This window comes from Tauraco erythrolophus, chromosome 7 (assembly GCF_009769465.1).
Source record: "Tauraco erythrolophus isolate bTauEry1 chromosome 7, bTauEry1.pri, whole genome shotgun sequence".
NCBI lineage: Eukaryota > Metazoa > Chordata > Aves > Musophagiformes > Musophagidae > Tauraco > Tauraco erythrolophus.
The window spans coordinates 65013984-65034400 of record NC_141471.1 but is presented as its reverse complement, the minus strand read 5'-3'; positions in this window follow the sequence as shown (position 1 = coordinate 65034400).

Here is a 20417-nt window from a genome sequence, read left to right as displayed (position 1 = left end):
AACAACATCCACCGTTCTTCCCTCGTCCACTAAACGGGTCATTTTATCATAGAAGGAGATCAGGTTGGTCAAACAAGACCTGCCCTTCATAAATCCATGTTGACTGGGCCTCATCATCTGGCTGTCCTGTACATGACTCATGATGACACTAAGGATGATCTGCTCCATGAGTTTCCCTGGCACTGAGGTCAGACTGACAGGCCTGTAGTTCCCTGGGTCTTCCCTCTTACCCTTCTTGTAGATGGGTGTCACGTTTGCCAACCTCCAGTCAGCTGGCACCTCCCCTGTTAGCCAGGATTGTTGGTAAATGGTGGAAAGTGGCTTGGTGAGCACCCCTGCCAGCTCCCTCAGAACCCTTGGGTGGATCTCATCTGGCCCCATCGACTTCTGCACATTTAAGCTGTGCAGCAGTTCGCTTACCGTTTGCTCTTGAAAGAAACCTTGATAAAGCTCTCCATCTCCACCATTCGGTTCTAGAAGCACATCACCCAGTGAGTTGGTCTGACCATGAAAGACTGAAGCCAAGGAGTTGCTGGGAGCTTTGCATAAGTAATCACTAACTCAGATCTGCAGGATTTGGCTCCAAGTTTATGTTCGTTGCTGGTTTCCGATGAATGTGTTTTGCTGAGATACGTCAGTTCACTATCTAGCAATTTAATTCATTTACAGAAATGTGTAAATTCCACCAAATAAGTTGTATTCAGGCGGGTGGTTTGTCCTTTTTTCTGTAGCCTTTTTTTGCCTTAATAAGCAGACCATCTCTTGCATTACCAAACAAATCGGTCTCCAGGAGTATTCTCACGGGAGAGCAGTGTGTTGCAGCCTCTGATACGAAATTCCCAGCCTCTCTCTGCCCCCTCCCTTTCTCCCCGAGGTTCAGCAGCTGTAAAAAAGCTGAAACCATTCCAGTGAGGCAGACCTGCAGCCGGACCACACCGTACGTGATGAATCTGTCAGTCTCCTTGCACAACTGTTTCCAAAGGCTGTCACTGTACTGCTGAGCCTTAAAAGCAGGCTCGCTGGATTGCCTTTTCACTCTTTCTCCCTTAAAAAAAAAAAAATCCAAACAAGCAAAAAAAAGAAGCCTGTAAAGGTCGGACCAAGGACACTTCTGCAGCAGGCGGCTGGACTGAGCCGGAGAAGTTATCTTATTACTTCTCCCTTTTTACCTTGTCATTTAAAAGCAGAGTGAACTTTATATCCTATTAGAGAAAATATCTCCAGTGAATATACCTGAAGTAGATGCGCTGTCAGGTATCAGGTTGGGAAGGAATCTGCAGTTTGACAAGATCCTTCCTGGAGCCGATGCTTTATCCACTCATATTTACTGCTGGGAACCACCATCTTCCCAATAGCTGCCCAGTCTTTGCCTTTGGGCAATATGAACCCACTTTCTGGAACTATTTCTATTATTCCTATAGTGCCATAAGTGTGCATGATGTTTCCAGGCTAATTAAGAAGACAGTTCCCTGCTCCAAGCAATTTGCAATCTCCTTTGAACAATAGTTTACTGCTATTGCCTTCCAAGCCAAGCTCTAGTTATAGTTATAGATAGATGGAGAGATAGAAAGTAAACAGATAGATGGACAGATAGAAAATGCACAAACACAAATGGAGACAGCACCACAAGAAACAGAGCAAACAAGATTAATTCATAGAATCAGAGAATCATAGAATGGTTTGGGTTGGAAGGGACCTCAAAGATCATCTTGTTCCAATCCCCCTGCCATGGGCAGGGACAACCTCCACTACACCAGGTTGCTCAAAGCCTCATCCAACCTGGCCTTGAACACTGCCAGGGATGGGGCAGCCACAGCTTCTCTGGGCAACCTGTGCCAGTGCCTCACCACTCTCAGAGTGAAAAATTTCTTCCTTAGATCTCACGGAAATCTCCCCTCTTGCAGTTTAAAGCCATTGCCCCTTGTTCTGTCACTACATACTCTTGTCAAAAGTCCCTCTCCAGCTTTCTTGCAGAGCCCCTTTAAGTACGGGAGGGCTGCTAGAAGGCACCCCTGGAGCCTTCTCCAGACTAAACAGCACCAACTCTCTCAGCCTGTCTCCATAGCAGAGGTGCTTCAGCCCTCGGATCATCTTCGTGGCCCTCCTTTGGTCTCTTGCCAACAGCTCCAAGTCCTTCTGATGTTGTGGACCCCAGAGCTGAACGCAGCACTGCAGGGGGGTCTCATGAGAGCAGAACAGAGGGGCAGAATCCCCTCCCTCAACCTGCTGCCCACGCTGCTCTGGATGCAGCCCAGGACACAGGTGGCTTTCTGGGCTGCCAGCGCACGGTGCTGGCTCATGGTGAGCTTCTCATCACCCAACACCCTCAAGTCCTTTTCCTCAGGGCTGCTCTCAATCCATTCTCCGCCCAGCCTGTACTTGTGCTTGGGATTGCCCCGACCCACATGCAGGACCTTACACTTGGCCTTGTTGAACTTCATGAGGTTCGCACGGACCCACCTCTCCAGCCTGTCAATGTGCCTTTGGATGGCATCCCTTCCCTCCAGGGTGACCACACCACACAGTTGGTGTCATCAGCAAACTTGCTGAGGGTGCACCCGATCCCACTGTCCATGTCACTGACAAAGATGTTAAACAGCACCGGCCCCAGTACTGACTCCTGAGGAGCACCACTAGTCACTGGTCTCCACTTGGACATCGAGCCATTAACTGCAACTCTTTCAGTGCAACCATCCAGTCAATAAATTTGAGCTGACTGATTTGGGTTTTGAGGAGTACACAGGTGTAAATCCGGCCATGAAAACTAAAAACTTTCCTGACAGGGGAACATTCTGGGCAGCACTGCACGTAAAGTAGACGAGAGTAATCCTCTGGATATCAGTAGGTCACCGAATTACACAACTGGAGAACTTGGCCCTTCAGTGGAAGCGTTTGTGGGAACGCTGCTTTGCCTGCCTTCCTCTAAAACACAGTGCTGCAGGACGTGGCTTGTGTACATGTACAGTGGGGGGCTTCGGTGGTTTCAGGGCTTCTTTCGTCAAAGGGGGTGGGTTGGCTGAAGTCCTTAGGTAGACAGCAAAGGTCGAGGGGCAATTTTGCATGAGACAGGTTCCCAGTTTAAAACCAAAACCACACCAAAAGCATCTCCCCCGCCAAACGCTACGGGTAATGTTATTTGTGTTAGAGATCGCTTTTGTTCAACATGAGGAGGAAGCAAGTTTGTCTGAGAGCCACACTTGAATACTTGCAGCTCATAACAGAAGATTTACAGGTATGGACCCAAACCAGTGTCGACTCCCTACCAGTTTAATGCAAATTAGGAGACGAATGCTGATGGGAACAATACAGAAATGCTTCCACATGACTTCCTCCCACTGAACTGCTGATATAAGACCCCTCTACGGAGCATAATACTGACAGCAGGGAGAAGTTTCCCCTTGCTCCCCCCCGCTCCCCACTTCCTTCTGAATAAAGATATTAAAGTAGATCAGACTAATTAACAGTAGCTTATCCCTATTGATTGAACCCTGTGGTGGAGGTGCCGTTAAGAGCGCCTGTACTTTGTTGTGAAAATCCTGCATAAGGGAGGACACTAGAGTTAGTTGTTTACTGGTTGCTCTTAGGGATTTTATCCATTATTCTTTATGCCTCGTGGGCATGTTGAAGCCATATGTGGAGGTATGTAAACATGCACACAGAGGTATCCTTTGCTGAATCGTTTTTGGTTAATGTCTGGATGTAACAGGGGAAAGTATAAAAGCAAACAACAGCCCTTACAATGGCTCTACATGTTTTACTTTTTCAGTCTTGAATATTTCAAATTACTAGCATAAAAATCACCTGACGGTTTAGTTTAATTAATATATTCTAAGTAAAATATATTGAGGAGTATTAGGAGAAAGCTTAGAAGCAAAGTGTTCTTGTTTAAAAAAACCTTAACATTGTAAATGATTTTTTTCTCATACCACTACAATAATAATCTAATTGCTTTAGGTAACATACGTCTCTACAGTTTGCTTGCAACCCTGTATGGGTTATAAATTTACACTATATTATTGCTCCTTGTACTTCTGGCTGTAGGATGATACAAATGGCTGTATATTTTCTCAACTAACAGCAGCTTGTTGTGGAACAAAAGAAGAAAACCAATCTGCCTAATGGCATACGAGGCTTTTTTCCTTTTTCAAACAGTATCACTAAACTACTTGGACACTGGAGTATTTCAGCATTTGGGTAATGTAAAACCTCTTTTCTCATTTCAGCTCAAAAGTATAACTAAATAGATACCAAAGGATTTCTTAAAAAGGCCCAAACAAACAAACAAACAAAACCCACAGCTTGCATGCTCATTTATTACAATTTGTCATTCAGTTTACCAACCAGAATCAAACCACAATTTTTCTTGAATTTCTTTTATCCGATTTATTCCTGACTGTTATGCTTAATATTTCAGCCTTAAAGTAATATTTTGATGCTCCTTAGATAACATACTGATCTTCCTCTAAATTTTTTATTCTTAATCCTTTATTATTATTATTAATAATAATAATAATTATTAGGACTAGTCAAAGGCTTTTGCTGTCTGAGACATGCACAACTTGACGTATAGAAACAGCCATTCAAATTTCAGACAATTCTCCCTCCCACCTCCAAGTATTTATTTGTAATAAACACTGAAGTCAACAGGGTTAGATGGCTGTTGTTGCCTTGGTTTTTCGTGCTTGTTGGCTGGGCTTCACGAGCAAAATGCGTTCGGGGCAGGGATGCAAATCTGCTTCTGCTCCTTAAGGGCTGAGCATCCAGGCAAGAAGTACTTGGGGGGCAATGGATTTAAACTGAAAGAGGGCAGATTTAGGTTAGATATAAGAAAGAAATTTTTCACTCTGAGAGTGGTGAGGTACTGGAACAGGTTGCCCAGAGAAGCTGTGGCTGCCCCATCCCTGGCAGTGTTCAAGGCCAGGTTGGATGAGGCTTTGGGCAGCCTGGTGTAGTGGAGGGTGTCCCTGCCCATGGCAGGGGGGGTTGGAACTAGATGATCTTTAAGGTCCCTTCCAACCCAAACCATTCTATGATTCTATGATTCTACTTGTGAGCCCTCACGAAAGCTATGTGTGCCAGCTCTTCGTGCGGGCAGATCACACCGGGGCTGCCTGGAAAAGGCCAGAATGCAGATACACCATTAGGCAGCCCTACTGAGCCCTGCAGACTGATGAGACTGGTACAAAGAGGTTCACATCCTGGCTCTAGGGTCTGCACAGCCCGACACCGGGAAAGGATCATACCGTCCTGCCCACACCAGGTAAGAGAGGCAGGTTTCCATCATGGGCTCACCTAGCACGCATACTTTGGTAAGATTGTAAACTATTTGTTAATCTGCAGTTCTTTCACTACTTCATTAGCTGCACATTGCACTGTGGGAAAATGTTTCTGGTGCCCAAATAGGAGACAGGAACAAGTCCACGTGGTTTGCCCAGCAGCTGGGCATCACAGGCTGAAATCTGGTGTTGCAAGAAAATGTGCAAATGAGAGAAACCCTTTATCTATCCATACTACCTATATCAGGTAAGTATGTCTTACCCTGATATACTTATCAGGGTAAGACTAATTCTCAAACAAATACAGCCTTTTGCCTGATGAATGATACAATGAGTTGCGAAGATTTGTAAGCTTGAATGCATGCATCTTTTGGTATTTACACTAGATCAGACATCTCTAAATAGAGATTTAATAAGTTTCTGACAATATATAGTCAGAAAGACTGCACAAGCCCAAAGATGTCAAACACAAGCTGCTCGTGTCTAGGTCCTATCCTGGTATCTATTCCAGCTACTCTGAACATGGTGTGTTTGATGATGTCTGCTTAGAAAGCCTTGGAGCAGCAAATGCTGCCTAAAAGTTTGAGGATTTGTGTTATTAAATCTTACTGAGTCTGGCTGCACCGCACTACACTGCTTGTTTCGCTGTCACTGCTGCTTTATTAAATTTTGTTCTATTTATATTGAAGTATTTAACAATAGACCACGTAGAAGCTTGTACTGTATATGGGGCACAAAATAAAGACAGTCCCTTGCTGATCCTCTTCCAGTATTACATTAAGCATCTGAAAAAGTTGTCTCATATGTAGCTCTTCCTTTTGTCCTCACCCCAAGGGGAATATAATCTGTGTAATCCAATGTTTGCCTTATAAAAAGTTCTGTCCGTAGTCAGCCAACCAAGCTGTAAACCAAGAATCATCTTTTAAAAATTAATTTCTTAACTGTTGGTTTGGCCATCCAAGCAGGCTCGTGTTTAAAATTTATATGCTGCCTTATTGCAGAGGAGGTCTGGATTTAGGCAAGGACCTGCATTTCAAAACTCATACGTCCCTGATACAGTTTGTCCCTCTTCAACCAAACCCATAAGTCTGTTTCAAAACTATCGTGACCTCTGCCTAGCAGTAGGAGGAACTGTTAATCTTTCAGTTTCATGATCAACCTCTTGAAAAAAACCCAAAATAAGCAAAAGGAGGAAAAATAACAGGCTGGAACGTCTTTGCTGAAAAGAAAAAACAGCAGCAGCCAAGCAAGAAATGTGTGGACCACATGGCCAGCAAAAGAGATACTGTAAAAAAAAAAAAAAATTGTCATTCGTTGGGCCTTTACTAGAAGGAAAGTAAGGTACTGTGAATTTTGCACGACCTTATGCTTCCTGTCGAACATTTTAAATGGGTTGAAAGGCATAGCAGATGCCTTTGCTTGGGTTCATAAATAGGCTCCCACCTCATATTAAAGGCCCGAGTTTAATTTGTTTAATATTCCCACCACTAACGATGCCTATTTAAGACATCCTTTTAAAAGTTTGTAACATTAATTTAATGGAAAAATGCCAATACCACTCTAAGAACTCTATTAGATTTTCTCCCTGTTAAATTAATGTTACTAACTTTTAATGGATGTTGTAATTAGATGTTATTATTAACGAGAATATTACCCAAATTAAAATCAGACCCTGAAAGAGACGCAGCTTACGTTTACAAGTGCATTAAGCGTTAGTATCTGGACATTATACATACAAACTGGTGGAGCCAGATGGCCTTGGCTTTGTTTTTCCCCTGTAACCTGCTGCAGAACCAGGCACACATAGTTTTGTTAGCACATCATGTCTGCAAGAACAGCACAACGATTAACGCGCCCACTTACAAAAGGAAGTGATGGTTTTCTCCACCAGCTCTGGCGTAGGAAAGGTGAGCTCCATCTCCCAGTTTCACACTCAATTTAAAGGGTCACTCTCAAACCGGCCTGATTGGGTTCGGCAGCTTGAAATTGATTGTTTTGGTTGTAAAGCTTGCCTGCCTTCCTGGCCAATTTAAAAAAAAAAAAAGAGAGAAAGGAAAAAAAAAAAAGAAAAAAAAAGACTGCTAAGCTACTAGCTTATTATGAGCTGGAGAGCGGTGTGAGAAGGAATGTCATGAATTCAAAGCTACTGAATCCAGTCTGTTTAGGGCACGGGGAAAATGGTGTTGTTGGTGAAAGGGGAGAGAGACAGTCCTGCCGTTTGCTTCTCCACCTTGATGGTTCTGGCCCACTTCTCCTGCCCAACTGCCGCCGTACGCTCTGCCCGTGCACGTACGGGTTAGGAGGTGGGTCTCAGCTGAGGACAAATGGGACCACTTTTGCCAGTAGGTCACAGTTATCTCAGAAAACACCCTTCTGTCAGTTTGGGAATATTTTTTCTTGTATTTCCGTAACAGCGGTGGACCCTACCGTGGCAAGTAGGAAAGTTCAAATGCTCTTGACGTTACAAGCATATCCTGATTTTAGACTCTTGTTTATTTTTTTAGAAAAACAGCAGCCTGGTTGTATTTTGGAAGAGAAACGTATTTCATCAGTTTATATTGTGAACAAGCCGAGCTGTTGTCAGCAAATAGGGGCTGAAATACGTATTTCTTTAAAAACAAAGCGTTCAAATCCAGTAATAGCTGATTGAACAATTTGATGCAGAGAAAGGAAATAAATTAGTAGAAAATACATTTGAGAAATTAGAGAAATAGTATACGAATAATTATATATTAAATATATATAATTACGAAATATGACTTATCCTGTCCTACAAAACATATAACACAAATCTTTCAAAGAACTAAAAAGTAAAGATGCAGGTCTTGGGCAGTGCCTGTCGATGCTGCGGTGCTTGCTCCCTTTGCACTGTCAGTTCTTTGCTCATGTCATGTCTGCAGTGGGGTCAGTTTTCCTGATTTCAACTCCAGTGGATACCTCCATGAGACAGAAGGCCCAAATTTCAATGAACATATCAAAAAGGTTGGCTTTTTTAGCGTTTTGAGTGCTTGCTAGACCTACCTAGTGGCAGCAGTTATTATTTTGGAATGTGTTGCTGCTGGCTCAGAGCTGAATCAACCAGAATAAGAATAAAGCAGTTATTTTCCTTCATAACTACTTATTGACAAAATATAGTATATTCTTTCCAAGGTGCAAAAGGGTTATATGTTTCAATATGTGTCTTCAGGGGAAAAAAAGGCAAAATAAAAAGCCAGGAATGAACATTTCCTTTTTCTGTTTGGGTTGGGCTTTTGTCTTTTCTTGCCTCCACCACCCTGTTCTTTTAGTGAACAAAACAAAAAACGTGCAGTGGTAGAAAATGGAGAAACAGCACATGAACAACTCACTCTCTGTGGTGAGATTTTGCTTTTAGATTATTTAGTCTTTCCTTTAAAAAAAATAAATAATTGCTAGGAAAAAAATTTCTAGTTAAATCAGAGGGAGGAAAAACCCCAGCTCCAATGAAAGAGTTACTCTTAAGAAAGTGCAATTATGTCATAGGTGTCTCGTCAGAAAAAGAAATACCTGTATCACACCCAGGAGTTCCTCAGTACTTGCTACTGTAAGCCTGGCAGCCGTTTTGGTCCTAAACCATGACCCTTAGCTCCCTCTCCCCTCCAAATCACTCCCACATCAAGCAAACATTTCCCTTTTACAGTAATCAGCATCTTCCCCTGGCAGACTCGAGAAGTGTGTGCTGATCCTGTCCTACAGTGACCTTAAAAACATGGGAAAAGTGGCAAGAAACCTGGAAGAAAAATTTCTCAGACAGCAGCAGTTACCACAGTTCCTTGACCATCAGCACTGCCAAACGCTCGTGGACATAAATACACTTTCTGCAAATAGTAGAATGTTTTGGAAAAGGGGCTACACCTTTAGCCAAGTTCTAAAGCCAAAATCAAAGCAGTAAAGTCGGAGTAGTCTTATCCTAATCACCCTAGCATTAGTGTCATAGTAAATGGGGTGCTCTTGCTGTTTCATAACGAGGCTATCCATGGGTGTTTACAAGAAAAAATTTAGTTTGATCTTCTGTAGTTATTCCTTATCATTTTAGTCACGGCTACTAAATAAATCACTAAACAGATGTAAATTGAACAGCATTCAGAAACCAGCCTGCAGCGAAAAATCAGGTATTGTAAAATATTTTTTAACTTTCGTCTCTCAAGTCTGTTTTTTTTTCTCCGAATAGTGTGCCAAAAGGATTCTTCAAACACCAAACACTCATAAATGCTCAATAGGTGAAGTACCTCAGCTTTCAAATTACGGGCTTTATCTCTGCTGCTGCTGTGTTTTGGCTTTCTATCGTTGAAGGCTGGTAGTTATAAGAGCAAAATATGATGGAAATCATAGTCATAGAATCATAGAATGGTTTGAGTTGGAAGAGACCTCAAAGATCATCTAGTTCCAACCCCCCTGCCACAGGCAGTGACACCTTCTACTGGATCAGGTTGCTCAAAGCCCCATCCAACCTGGCCTTGAACGCTTCCAGGGATGGGGCAGCCACAGCTTCTCTGGGCAACCTGTTCAGATGGACGTTTTGAGGAACGAGATTCTAATATTATTATAATACAAGTAATTCTATTATTACATACAATTCTTACTTTTTTTTTTTTGTTCTAACATTATAGCTGATCAAGCTACTCTAAGAGTGGCCATTCCCCAACCCAGATGCAGGTTGCTGGAGGAAATGCTCCACGTGCTCCTCCTGCCTTTCTCCAAGTGCCTCACAGATGCTGTGATGAACTAGGTTCTGCACCGGACAGTATCTTCAGAAGCACATTCTGTACTGTGGTCTTTAGGGATGTGTGGTCTTCCTCCACCTCCATGTGACCAAATGTGCACCTGTTGTACCATAAAAAGGTGTGTTCCCCCATTGTGAGGTGGTTGCGCCTCCATCCACATGATGGAAGTGGAGTGTAGATATGGCCTGGACCTCCTCTGGTGACAGCAGCGGGGAGGTATCTGTCCCAATAACCTCCCTGAAATGCAGGTACACCATTGTGATGGGCACCTGGCATGTGAACCACAGACACACGGATTTTAGCCATGTGATGAATGAGCATCCTGTTACATGATTGAGGTACACATGCCAAGAGGGTCCTCACAGAAGTCTACTGGGCATCTCTGAACTTTGCAAGATTGCCAGAATCTTAGCCTGAATACAACCTGTTTTTTCTTCCTTCTGCAGCTTACAGGGGAAGAGAAAATGGAAAGTGATGGAAACAGGGAAAACCTTACAGTGGGGGGGCTTCTGCTCTTTTTACCTTTGCTTCCAAATGACAAGCTGTCTACAAATCTTTAGCCACACTTTTTACTTCCTCTAGCTGTCTATCCCCAATGTGAAGAGAGAAAGAGTTATGTGGTTTTTAAAGTGAACCTATATAAATTTCTTTAAACTGGGTGACCTCTGACCCTACCTCATCCCTTCCCTTTTCACTCAAAGCCAAATTCCTCTTGACTTAAATGAGAGCAGGATCAACTCTTCAGTTAATGATGTCTATTAATATTATGTGACATATTAGATTGTAAGTAAAATGCACAAAGATCAAAAAGGAGCTATTCAGCACAGGTAGAGGAAAAGGTATTGACATGTAGAAATCAGTGTGACTGGAGCATCCTCTTTGTGCTCACGCTCAGGAAGTGTGGGAGGAGGTGATTTCTCAGCAGAGATGCTGTGCAGATCCCTTTTCCTACTTCCTCTGTTCACATGGATTCAGTGAGAGGACATGAGCAGGGCTTCAGGGCTTCCTCTTGGACTACCAGGCATTCCCTGCCGAGGGTCAACAGCTAACAGCTACGTCTCAGAGAGCATGGGGAGATATCACCCAAGGCTAACAGTATGAGCCAAAGCTAATAAACACACCGGTATCTGAAAAGGATACTGTGTCAATGATGCTCCAACTTGCATCAGAAAAAGAAAACAGAAAAAGACTGGTGACCAATCTCATTTTAAACCCATAGCATTCTCGCAGGATTCAGATATTAGGGAGAGAAAAACCACCTAATTCCGTCAAAATTACCATTTAAAAAACACGTTCAAATGAAAACTATGCATGCAAGTACAAATCTCTGAATTTCTGGGACTCTGGATTGTTTGTCTGAATGGGATAGACCTTAGCTTTTTAGTCGCCTTTTTGTTTTGCCTTCACTGAAACCAAAATGTTACATTCTTTTGTTCAACCTCGTGTTTTCCAGTTTTGTGCTCATTCATACATACACAAATCAGGAATTTTGTGAGGGAGACCAGGAGCCAGAAAAGTTAGCTTTGATCTACTTTGAAGCTCTTGTGTGTCTGTTACAACTGGCATTTGTAGTGCTTGAAAGGATTTAAATTTTTTCCTATATAACCAATAAGGGAAATCAGAAGCCCATGGGGGTGATGTATCAACAAATCTGGGTAACTAGAAGAACTGTACTTTATTAACAGTTCTCCTCACTATAGGTGACAACCATGGAATTTGAGAATGCAAGAACATGTCTTCTACTGCCAAAGACCAGCTGACACCCACGGAGGCACAGAATGGGAAAGGCTGCGTGCACCAAAAGGGAGGAAGTTTATAAAAAGATTTTTGTTTTCATTGATGCTGTGACCTAAGTAACGTCCCAGTTTAAACATTAAACTTGAGGTCATTAACTTGTCACAGTGATTTCTAGTTTAAAACTTTATAGTAAAATAAGAGTTAAGAAGGCATGAAAAGGCTCATTAGTTGATATAAAAAACCTTGCTGAAATGTAACCCTTTCCATACTTCATATAGCTAGAGACAGTGATTTTATGTTGTATTGTTGAAACTACGTGCGTCATTTAAACCGGTGACCGATTCATGTCATGCCTTAAAGATCAGTCTGTGTAAAAAATGCATTTCCAAGAATATAAAATATGAGGGGTTTGGTCGTTCTTTTGCTAAAAACAAAAACGTTTTGTGAAATTATAGTTCATACTTAGAAAATGTAGGAGAAACAGGCATTATATGTTACTCATTGAGTTGCAATCCGATGTCTGTAGCAGATGATTTACACAAGAAAATTGACCATGTCTTATGCATCACTATTAACTTTTACACTTTAAAATTGGCATGATTTAAGCTGGGGCCAATATCTTGACATGTTATTTTACTGAAAGTCTCAGTGTTTTAAAGCAAGTGAAATTACTTTGTTTCATTTTCATTAAAAATATGAATGTGGCATCATTCCAGAGCAAGTAAAATTAATTCTAAATTTTGACTGAAAGTAATAATTTGCATTTTCTGTGGGCTTTAATCTTTTCTTCTGAGTGTGGTGTTTTTGTTTCCATCTTAGTACAGACACTTTCAATCATCTTCATTTATTAATGATCGTGATGTATCAAACACAGTATATATAACCTACCTCATATTTAAGGGAAAATATCTGATAACAAAAAGTCAACATCTACCACAGCCTGTTCTCCTTAGTTAGAACTGTTGAGCATAATGGCACTTGGGTTTTGAAAACTGGAGATTGCCAAAGTAGGTGAGCTGCAGTATTGGTCTTGTTAGCCCCTATCGTTCTCCTTGTAATTACTCTTTCTGTCCCAGAGTATTGAAGGTTTTGTTGAGAAATATCTGGATGCCAAATGAATCACCTTTGTCTCAAATCGCCTGTAGGACAGCAGCATCCGAGAGCAGCAGGCGGTCTGTGCCTTAGCTGTTTGAGAAAGAGCTGGTAACTCTCAGCATGTCTGTGCCTTGTGCCCAGCAGTTCGTTATGTACATCGAATCATAGAATCACAGAATGGTTTGGGTTGGAAGGGACCTCAAAGATCATCCAGTTCCAACCCCCCTGCCATGGGCAGGGACACCCTCCACTACACCAGGTTGCCCAAAGCCTCATCCAACCTGGCCTTGAACACTGCCAGGGATGGGGCATCTACAACTTCTCTGGGCAACCTGTTCCAGTGCCTCACCACCCTCAGAGTGAAGAATTTCTTCCTTAGATCTAATCTAAATCTCCCCTCTTTCAGTTTAAATCCATTGCCCCTTGTCCTGTCACTACATGCCCTTGTAAAAAGCCCCTCTCCAGCTTTCCTGTAGCCCCTTTAGGTACTGGAAGGCTGCTAGAAGATCACCCCGGAGCCTTCTCTTCTACACATTACCAGCGTAGGGCAGAATCGCGACATTTTTTCCCTCTTTATTCCTGCTCTTTATACCAATGATTCACAAGTAGCCATTGCATCTGCACGGTGGTCCTTGATCAACTTTTATTAATTGTCATCTATCGTTACGTAGGAAAAGCAATGTCAGATGTGAAAATTAAATGGAAACAAGTAAATCATCAAAGTTTTTCTCTCATTCTGGTGAATGATTTGGACCGGTGGGAAAAACTTTACTTTGCAAATTGCTTGATTGTCTTCTGCAAGTTCAAGTTTAGAGTAAGCAGATGATATTTAAAAAATTAAAGTACTCTTTTTAAGCTAGAAAGCAGGTACACTGATAACACCTCTTCGTTGCTTCTCGATGTCTGTATGAAGACAGAGAAATAGTCACTTCTCATGCATTGTTCTCTCGTCTCAATATCAGCCTTCAGCTGCTGTGGCTGCAAATGCTGAGCCCTGCTATGTTCTGATTAGAGAAGGGGGAGATTCTTTTTCCTGTTTGTAAGGAAGCAAGAAGTCATCACTGTAAGCAACGGGCAGAGTGTCTATTAAAAACAAATGTGCAGTGACCCACCAATTCACATATCTTTTTTGCTAATACATCCGTTGATGTTTTTATTTAATAAAACAGCAGCTACAGAATGTTTCAGGAACATGAAGATTTCAAATCACTCTAGGTCAGGCTCAGATAAAGGTGACTTTCTCCTTGACTGTAACGAGGGCTTGATTTCACCAACAAGTTGATGATTTATTGTCTAATAGATTACTAGGGGATGAAGATGTCTAAAAGAAAACAAAATATTTATAATGAAGGGAGGTATGGATTTACTTTGCTATACTGTGGTATTATTTTGGTTTGATTATACTTATTTTCATTTTACCGTGGTAAAATTGATATGCCAGATTTCTTTGTGTTGTTTCTGTGCATGCAGTGTACACAAACTGGTAAATAACTACTAGGTTATTACGGTACATTGAAGATAGATAAAATGGGAAACAATTCTTTTACATTTCAACTGAACCTTGAAATAGCGTCTGTGTATTTAGTAGTGACACCTAAAACTGTACAATATCAAAAATGTTAATTGAGAAGTGCACATATTCATTATTAGCTATGAAAGAAAACAAATTAAAAAAATGTGTTGCTAGTAAATGTGTTTAGCACTGATATACACCACCCACCTTCAACACTTATGAGAAAAGACCAGCAAAGCACTGGAATATGCTTGAAATTAAGTTGGAAATTAAGATGTATTTCAGTGCATAATCCAGCTGGACCGTTGCAGGAAGAGTCAGACCCTTCTTAATTCATTTCAAAATTTCTCATTACACCAAAGAATTGCACTGTTCTGGAAACCAGCGAATTGTCTCTCTAGCAGAAGTATTTTCTAAGTGTAAAGCCATTTATTAAATATAAGCATTTCAGATGTTCATTAGGTTTATTGTATCTTCCTGTTTATAATTTTCCTAAGTTTACATTACTAGCAGTTTTGTGCACAAACACAGTGAATTAACTGTTTTGCTGTAAATCAATTTAATGGCTTTCACTATAAATGTAATTGGTAATTTTTTTTAACAGTAACTAACACTTTAAAATGCAGTATTTTTATATATAGCAAACAGTTCAAGGGACTTAATTACGCAGTGACAGAGACTGTTATGTTCTCACTGCGCAATTTTAAAAATTGTTTTAACAACAATAAGCAATTGAAATTTGCCAATCTAGGAGTGACAAAAAATGTTTTTGACTGTAAATACGGTACTTAAATTGTTGTTTTACCAAGAATCTTGTCACCTTGGTGTAGCTGGATGTCATAAAAACAGCTTAAAACTGTAAATTTAGCTGTTAAATCTAATGGCAAAACTATCGTTGCCTAGTAAGGGAAACGTGCAGTACTGAATGTGCTCGAGCTCTTGCTGGGAAGTGGAAGAACCAAAGCACCATTTCAAGTGAGAGGAGCATAGAGGAGAGGCAGAACTAAACACCACTCACTGTTGGTTGGCCTCCTTGCTCCTGTATAACTGTAGGACTGCAACTCTGCCTCTGCACACTGCATTATTTTAGAATCATAGAATCACAGAATGGTTTGAGTTGGAGGGGACCTTAAAGATCATCTAGTTCCAACCCCCCTGCCATGGGCAGGGACACCCTCCACTACACCAGGTTGCCCAAAGCCTCATCCAACCTGGCCTTGAACACTGCCAGGGATGGGGCAGCCACAACTTCTCTGGGCAGCGATTTGAATTTTATCATTTACACTAATAATGAGGAATAATTGTAATCTGCAGTCACTGCCAATCCTTTCCAGTTAACCCTCTGCCAGGACAGATGTAGCATCCATTTTTACTGACAGGAATAGCTTCCCAAGGAGCAGATGTGTGCCCAAAGTCCTGGAACTCCTAAGAGGTGTCCCTTCCCCCCCGTGTTTCACGAAGCTCAGGAGAGCCACTTGCTGCTCATGGGTAGCATAGCCATTCTCTGGCTCCGCTCCGCGTGCCCGCTGGAGCAGCAAGACACAGAGCCAAGAGCAGAAGCCACGGCATCCAACCACTGCTAACCCCCACTTTGTCACAGCTCTGTCCTCCTGGTTATGAGGTCAAGGGAAAGGAGCTGGTCTGGGAGCTGGGAAGGTGGTGAGCAATGGGCAGAGATGGGAGAATTCTTAGGGAAAGGAGATCCGGGAGACACATAGAAAATGCACTCACTCCGGTCTTCTGGGCACATGCCTCATCCTCATTTGTGCCACTCTGTCACGAGTGAGATGGTATGTCTCTGTCACGTCTGTGACAATGTCCTCCATCACGGACAGGGGACTTTCAAGGCTGTAGTAACAATTATACAGTGTTTTGTGCAGCACTAGAGATCAGATTTTGCAATAACAGAGAGGAAAAATTCAACCAGCTCTAGCTAATCTGTCTATCTCAGCAACAAATTCCTACACAACAAGTGAATTCAGCAACTGCATCGCCACTTCTGCCTAAGCTGTGGAGGAACTGGTATGGTTTGGAGTAAGACGACGCTCCGTAGCCATGATGTTTGGATCCAATGAGAGCAATGTCTTCAAACAGAGGGTTAAACTGAGGGTTATGCTGGCCTGTTCTCTGAAATGAAGACTGAAAAATGTCTGAGGGCCAAAATTTGCTGCCAGCTACACATAAACAACTCCAACTGACTTCTATAGGAGTTTCCTGTGCGTATCCAGGAGCAGATTTTAGAGCTAAGAGCATGCATCAAAGTCTAAATAGCGAATGTTAGGGAATTGACATTCTGTTTATTCATTATTTTCAAACGTCGATAAGGGTTTCTCTGTCTAATATGAAATGATTTGGTTGTCACGTTTTTAATGAAAGCTTTTAATTACTCTTGATATACAGTATTGTACCGGTTGTTTTGAACAGTTGCTTTTGTGCATTTAACCAAATTCCCTGTTGTCGTGGTTTTTGGACTGAGGGTCGAGACAAGAACCGAGAGGGAGCACCCACCAACCATGGTCCCGGGCACAACGTGACTCCGGCTTTCTTCTTAAAACAAAACAATTTATGAACAGTTACTTGACAAGAGACACAAGGGAACGAAACCGGTTACTTGAGAGGAGAAAGAGAAAACAAGGCCAGATCTTAAAACAACACCCCCCCACCCCCTATTTCCTTTCGTTCCCGGCTCTACCTCCCCCCGGCGGCGCAGGGGCACAGGGAATGGGGGGGTGCAGGTCGCACCTAACCCTCTCCTCGCCCCTGGGCAAAAGCCCCTTTCCCGCCCCTCTGTCCCAGCTTAAATAGGGCCGTTCGCAGAGGCGCCGGTTTGGCGCAACCCCCCGGGGCGGATGGGACTCGGATCTGGTGGCACAGGGAGCAAATCCCCTCCCCTGCCGCCAGAACACCCCCCCACATCAAACTGTCACACCTACCTAGAAGAAAATCTGATTACATTGGGGTTTGGGTCAAACACAGCCTTTGTCATTGCTTTTGTACAGAGGATGATTTCAGCTTTCAGCAGAAAGCACGAACGGGAAGACCTATATTAGACTTGTGGTACAGACAGAGGAAAATGGACTTTCTTTTATTGCAAGATGTGTTTTTAGTTGCCTTTTGGTAAGAGTAAATGTGGTTATACCGAGGTCCTATATAAGTCACTATCTAATTTCTTGGCGAGGGGAAAACCATGGCACTCTGGTCTCACCCATCACCGAGCAGATCCCGGAGCTCTCGGGTCAGGCACAGGCTCCTGCACGCACTTGACCTGTCTCTCTGCTGGATGGGGCACGTTTCCAGAAGGACACCCCAACACGTGAGGTGTTTGCATGTCTGCAGAAGACTGCAATGCCCATGTAATGAATTGCAGCCCACGTGTTAAATCACATTTATGGGAATTACTTTTCAAACCATTAATGTTTAGCAGGGAGCAGCAGGGACAGGACAGGCTCTGGGAAAGTACTGGTTAAGTGGAGAGAGGCAGCAGAGGACACCAGCTTCCCTTCTGCCCCCACCCATGACCACTGGGAAGAGCTCCACCTTCCTCAGCCTCAATACTCTTAAAAGCCACATGTTTTCATGGGTCAGGTCCAAAAGGATGAAGCGGCTTCTCCATTCCCAAAGTCAAAACATGAAGAGCGTCAGTGTCTCAGTGCGATTTGCAAGCACCATGTGAAACAAACAGCAAGACAATTTTGGAAAATTAAAGTAATTGCTTATTTTTTTTATATTCAGAGGTACATGGGCATGTGAATGAATGCATGCATGCAAATATGTATCTATATATATATTATAGGGAGAAATTGAAGGGCTAGAAAGCAACTCGACAACTGTACTGGTGGCTGGTTTCTTAGAGCCCAGATAACATACCTCAAATGTTAATCAGCTTTTATGTTTCCAGTTCTAGTGCTCTTTAATTGCCTTAATACAGAAAGTCTCCTACTTTGATAGCATGGAAGGGCTCACATGTAACAAAAATAAACACATTAAATAAATAAATAAATAAACCCAATCTCCTAGGTACTAATTTGCCATGGATTGTATTTAAGTCCTCATCCATTATGTGAATTAGAAGTGAAACAAACACTGGCATCAATACTCTGTTGCAGCCAGACCAGCCTGAGATCCAAGTGAGTGTGTGTCCTGGACAGTTTGTATTGATGCTGTCCTGAGTATCACGCTCATCAATAATGGAAATAATTGCATTTTAATAATTAAAAAACCCCCATCATTTTCACAGAGGTAGAAATGATGACTTTGTTCCCTCCCTGCAGTTTATCTACCTTCTAATGACAGGAATGATTCACCAAGCAGCTCATTTATGAACACGCGAACGCACACAAAGAAATCTGCTTTTATTCAGGTGAAAGTATCAAATGTCCCTTAAATATCAACTTAGCAATACTCTGCACCAGAAGCTTTGGAATGAAAGGTGAAATGTGTGGAAAAAGACTAGGCACTTCCCTCCTGGCCCTGTTTTTGTTACTGTCCTGATAATGGTAAAGACAGGTCATGAAAATTCTTACTCTGATTATTTTACTTTTAATTTTTTGGACTAATTTGGTTTTCCAACACTAAAACATTCAAAAAATAGGGATGCTTAATAATGCAGCAGTGTCTTGGTGGGTACTGCCCGAGTCTGTACAGCATTTTAATGTGGATCTGGATAAAAGTTTTGTCTCTTAGTTCTCACACTCTGTTTCAGTTTGTGGTTCTCAGTTCTTTATTAGTTCTGTGTCTCTGTTGCTTTTCTTAATTATTTTATGTGCTCTCTGTGCAGGACAATCTTGCACTTGTTTTGTAGGCTTAGGTCTGTCTTGTGTAAAACTACCTAAATCATGATATAAACATGGTCATAATCTTTCTTCAAGTTCTCTCCTCACTGCTTTTTTCTTGTTAGTCAAACGTTGAGGGTATTTTGCCCATATTGTGGCCTTCATCTGGGATTTTGCAGATTAAGAATATCCCCAAATTACATACACAGATGTCTCAGAGACTCAAATTCCTGAAACTGGAAAATAAGTCAACTAATAAGTTTGAAAAATTGATTTGAAAAAACTGCCTAACAAGGAATGAGTGAGTTGCCTGGCCTCTGCAGTAACCAGTGTAGTTCAGATTCTTGCTCGCTTGCTCTCTCCCTTCTGACTACAGTCTGGGTTCAAACTGGTGTGATTAAGATAATATTCAACAAAGCACTACTCGTGAAACTCAGAATAAATCAAGCACCAACTTTAGAAGCTTATGGCTCTTTGCCTTCGTATTGGCCAGTATCTGAATTAACATCCCATGAAAAGTCCTTCAAAAATGTGTGCTAAACTTTCCCACTGAAACGGCAGGTTTTGAGATGTCTGTTACTTTTCCACATACTTGTAGATAAATATATATTTTATAAAACATTTATGAACTCTTTTCACCTCAAACCAAAAGTTTTATGACAGATCTGTCTTAAAGATAGCTTAGTTTTTATCTCCTGCAAAACTCAAAAAGCCAACATTTCTACTAGATCCAGCAAACAGAAATAATGTGCACATATGCCTGAAACTAACTGGATACACAAAGGCTTTGCCACCTCAAGCCTTTAAAAACATATGTCTCTGGACCAGTATTTATTTGTGATTTTGTATTTGTCATTTTGTATTTGTCTATATAACAAAAACATATTAAAAAAAAATCACCCATATAGCAAAAAAATTAAAAAGTTGTTCCTTTGTGTTAGAAACATTTTTTGTTAGATGCAAAAGTAAAATCTAGATGAATAAAGCCTATTCATCTAGAATGCTATAAAGCCTATGCTGTGGCTGTATAACCTGTACTAAAATTTCAAGTAGGCAGTTAAGATTTTAAATCCTTATTGAGATTAAAATTAGGAGTACCAGATATCAACATAAATATTCTCTCACAAGCAAAGGATATTCTCTCTCTGAGCAAAGGATGTCCTTCCGTTGTGCCAGAATGGATAACCTAAACCCTTTTTTCGTTTCTTTACACTCGCTGTTTAGCTTTGTATCACACCCATTTCTTTCCTTAAAGCTACTTATCGGATTAATTCAGTAGAAA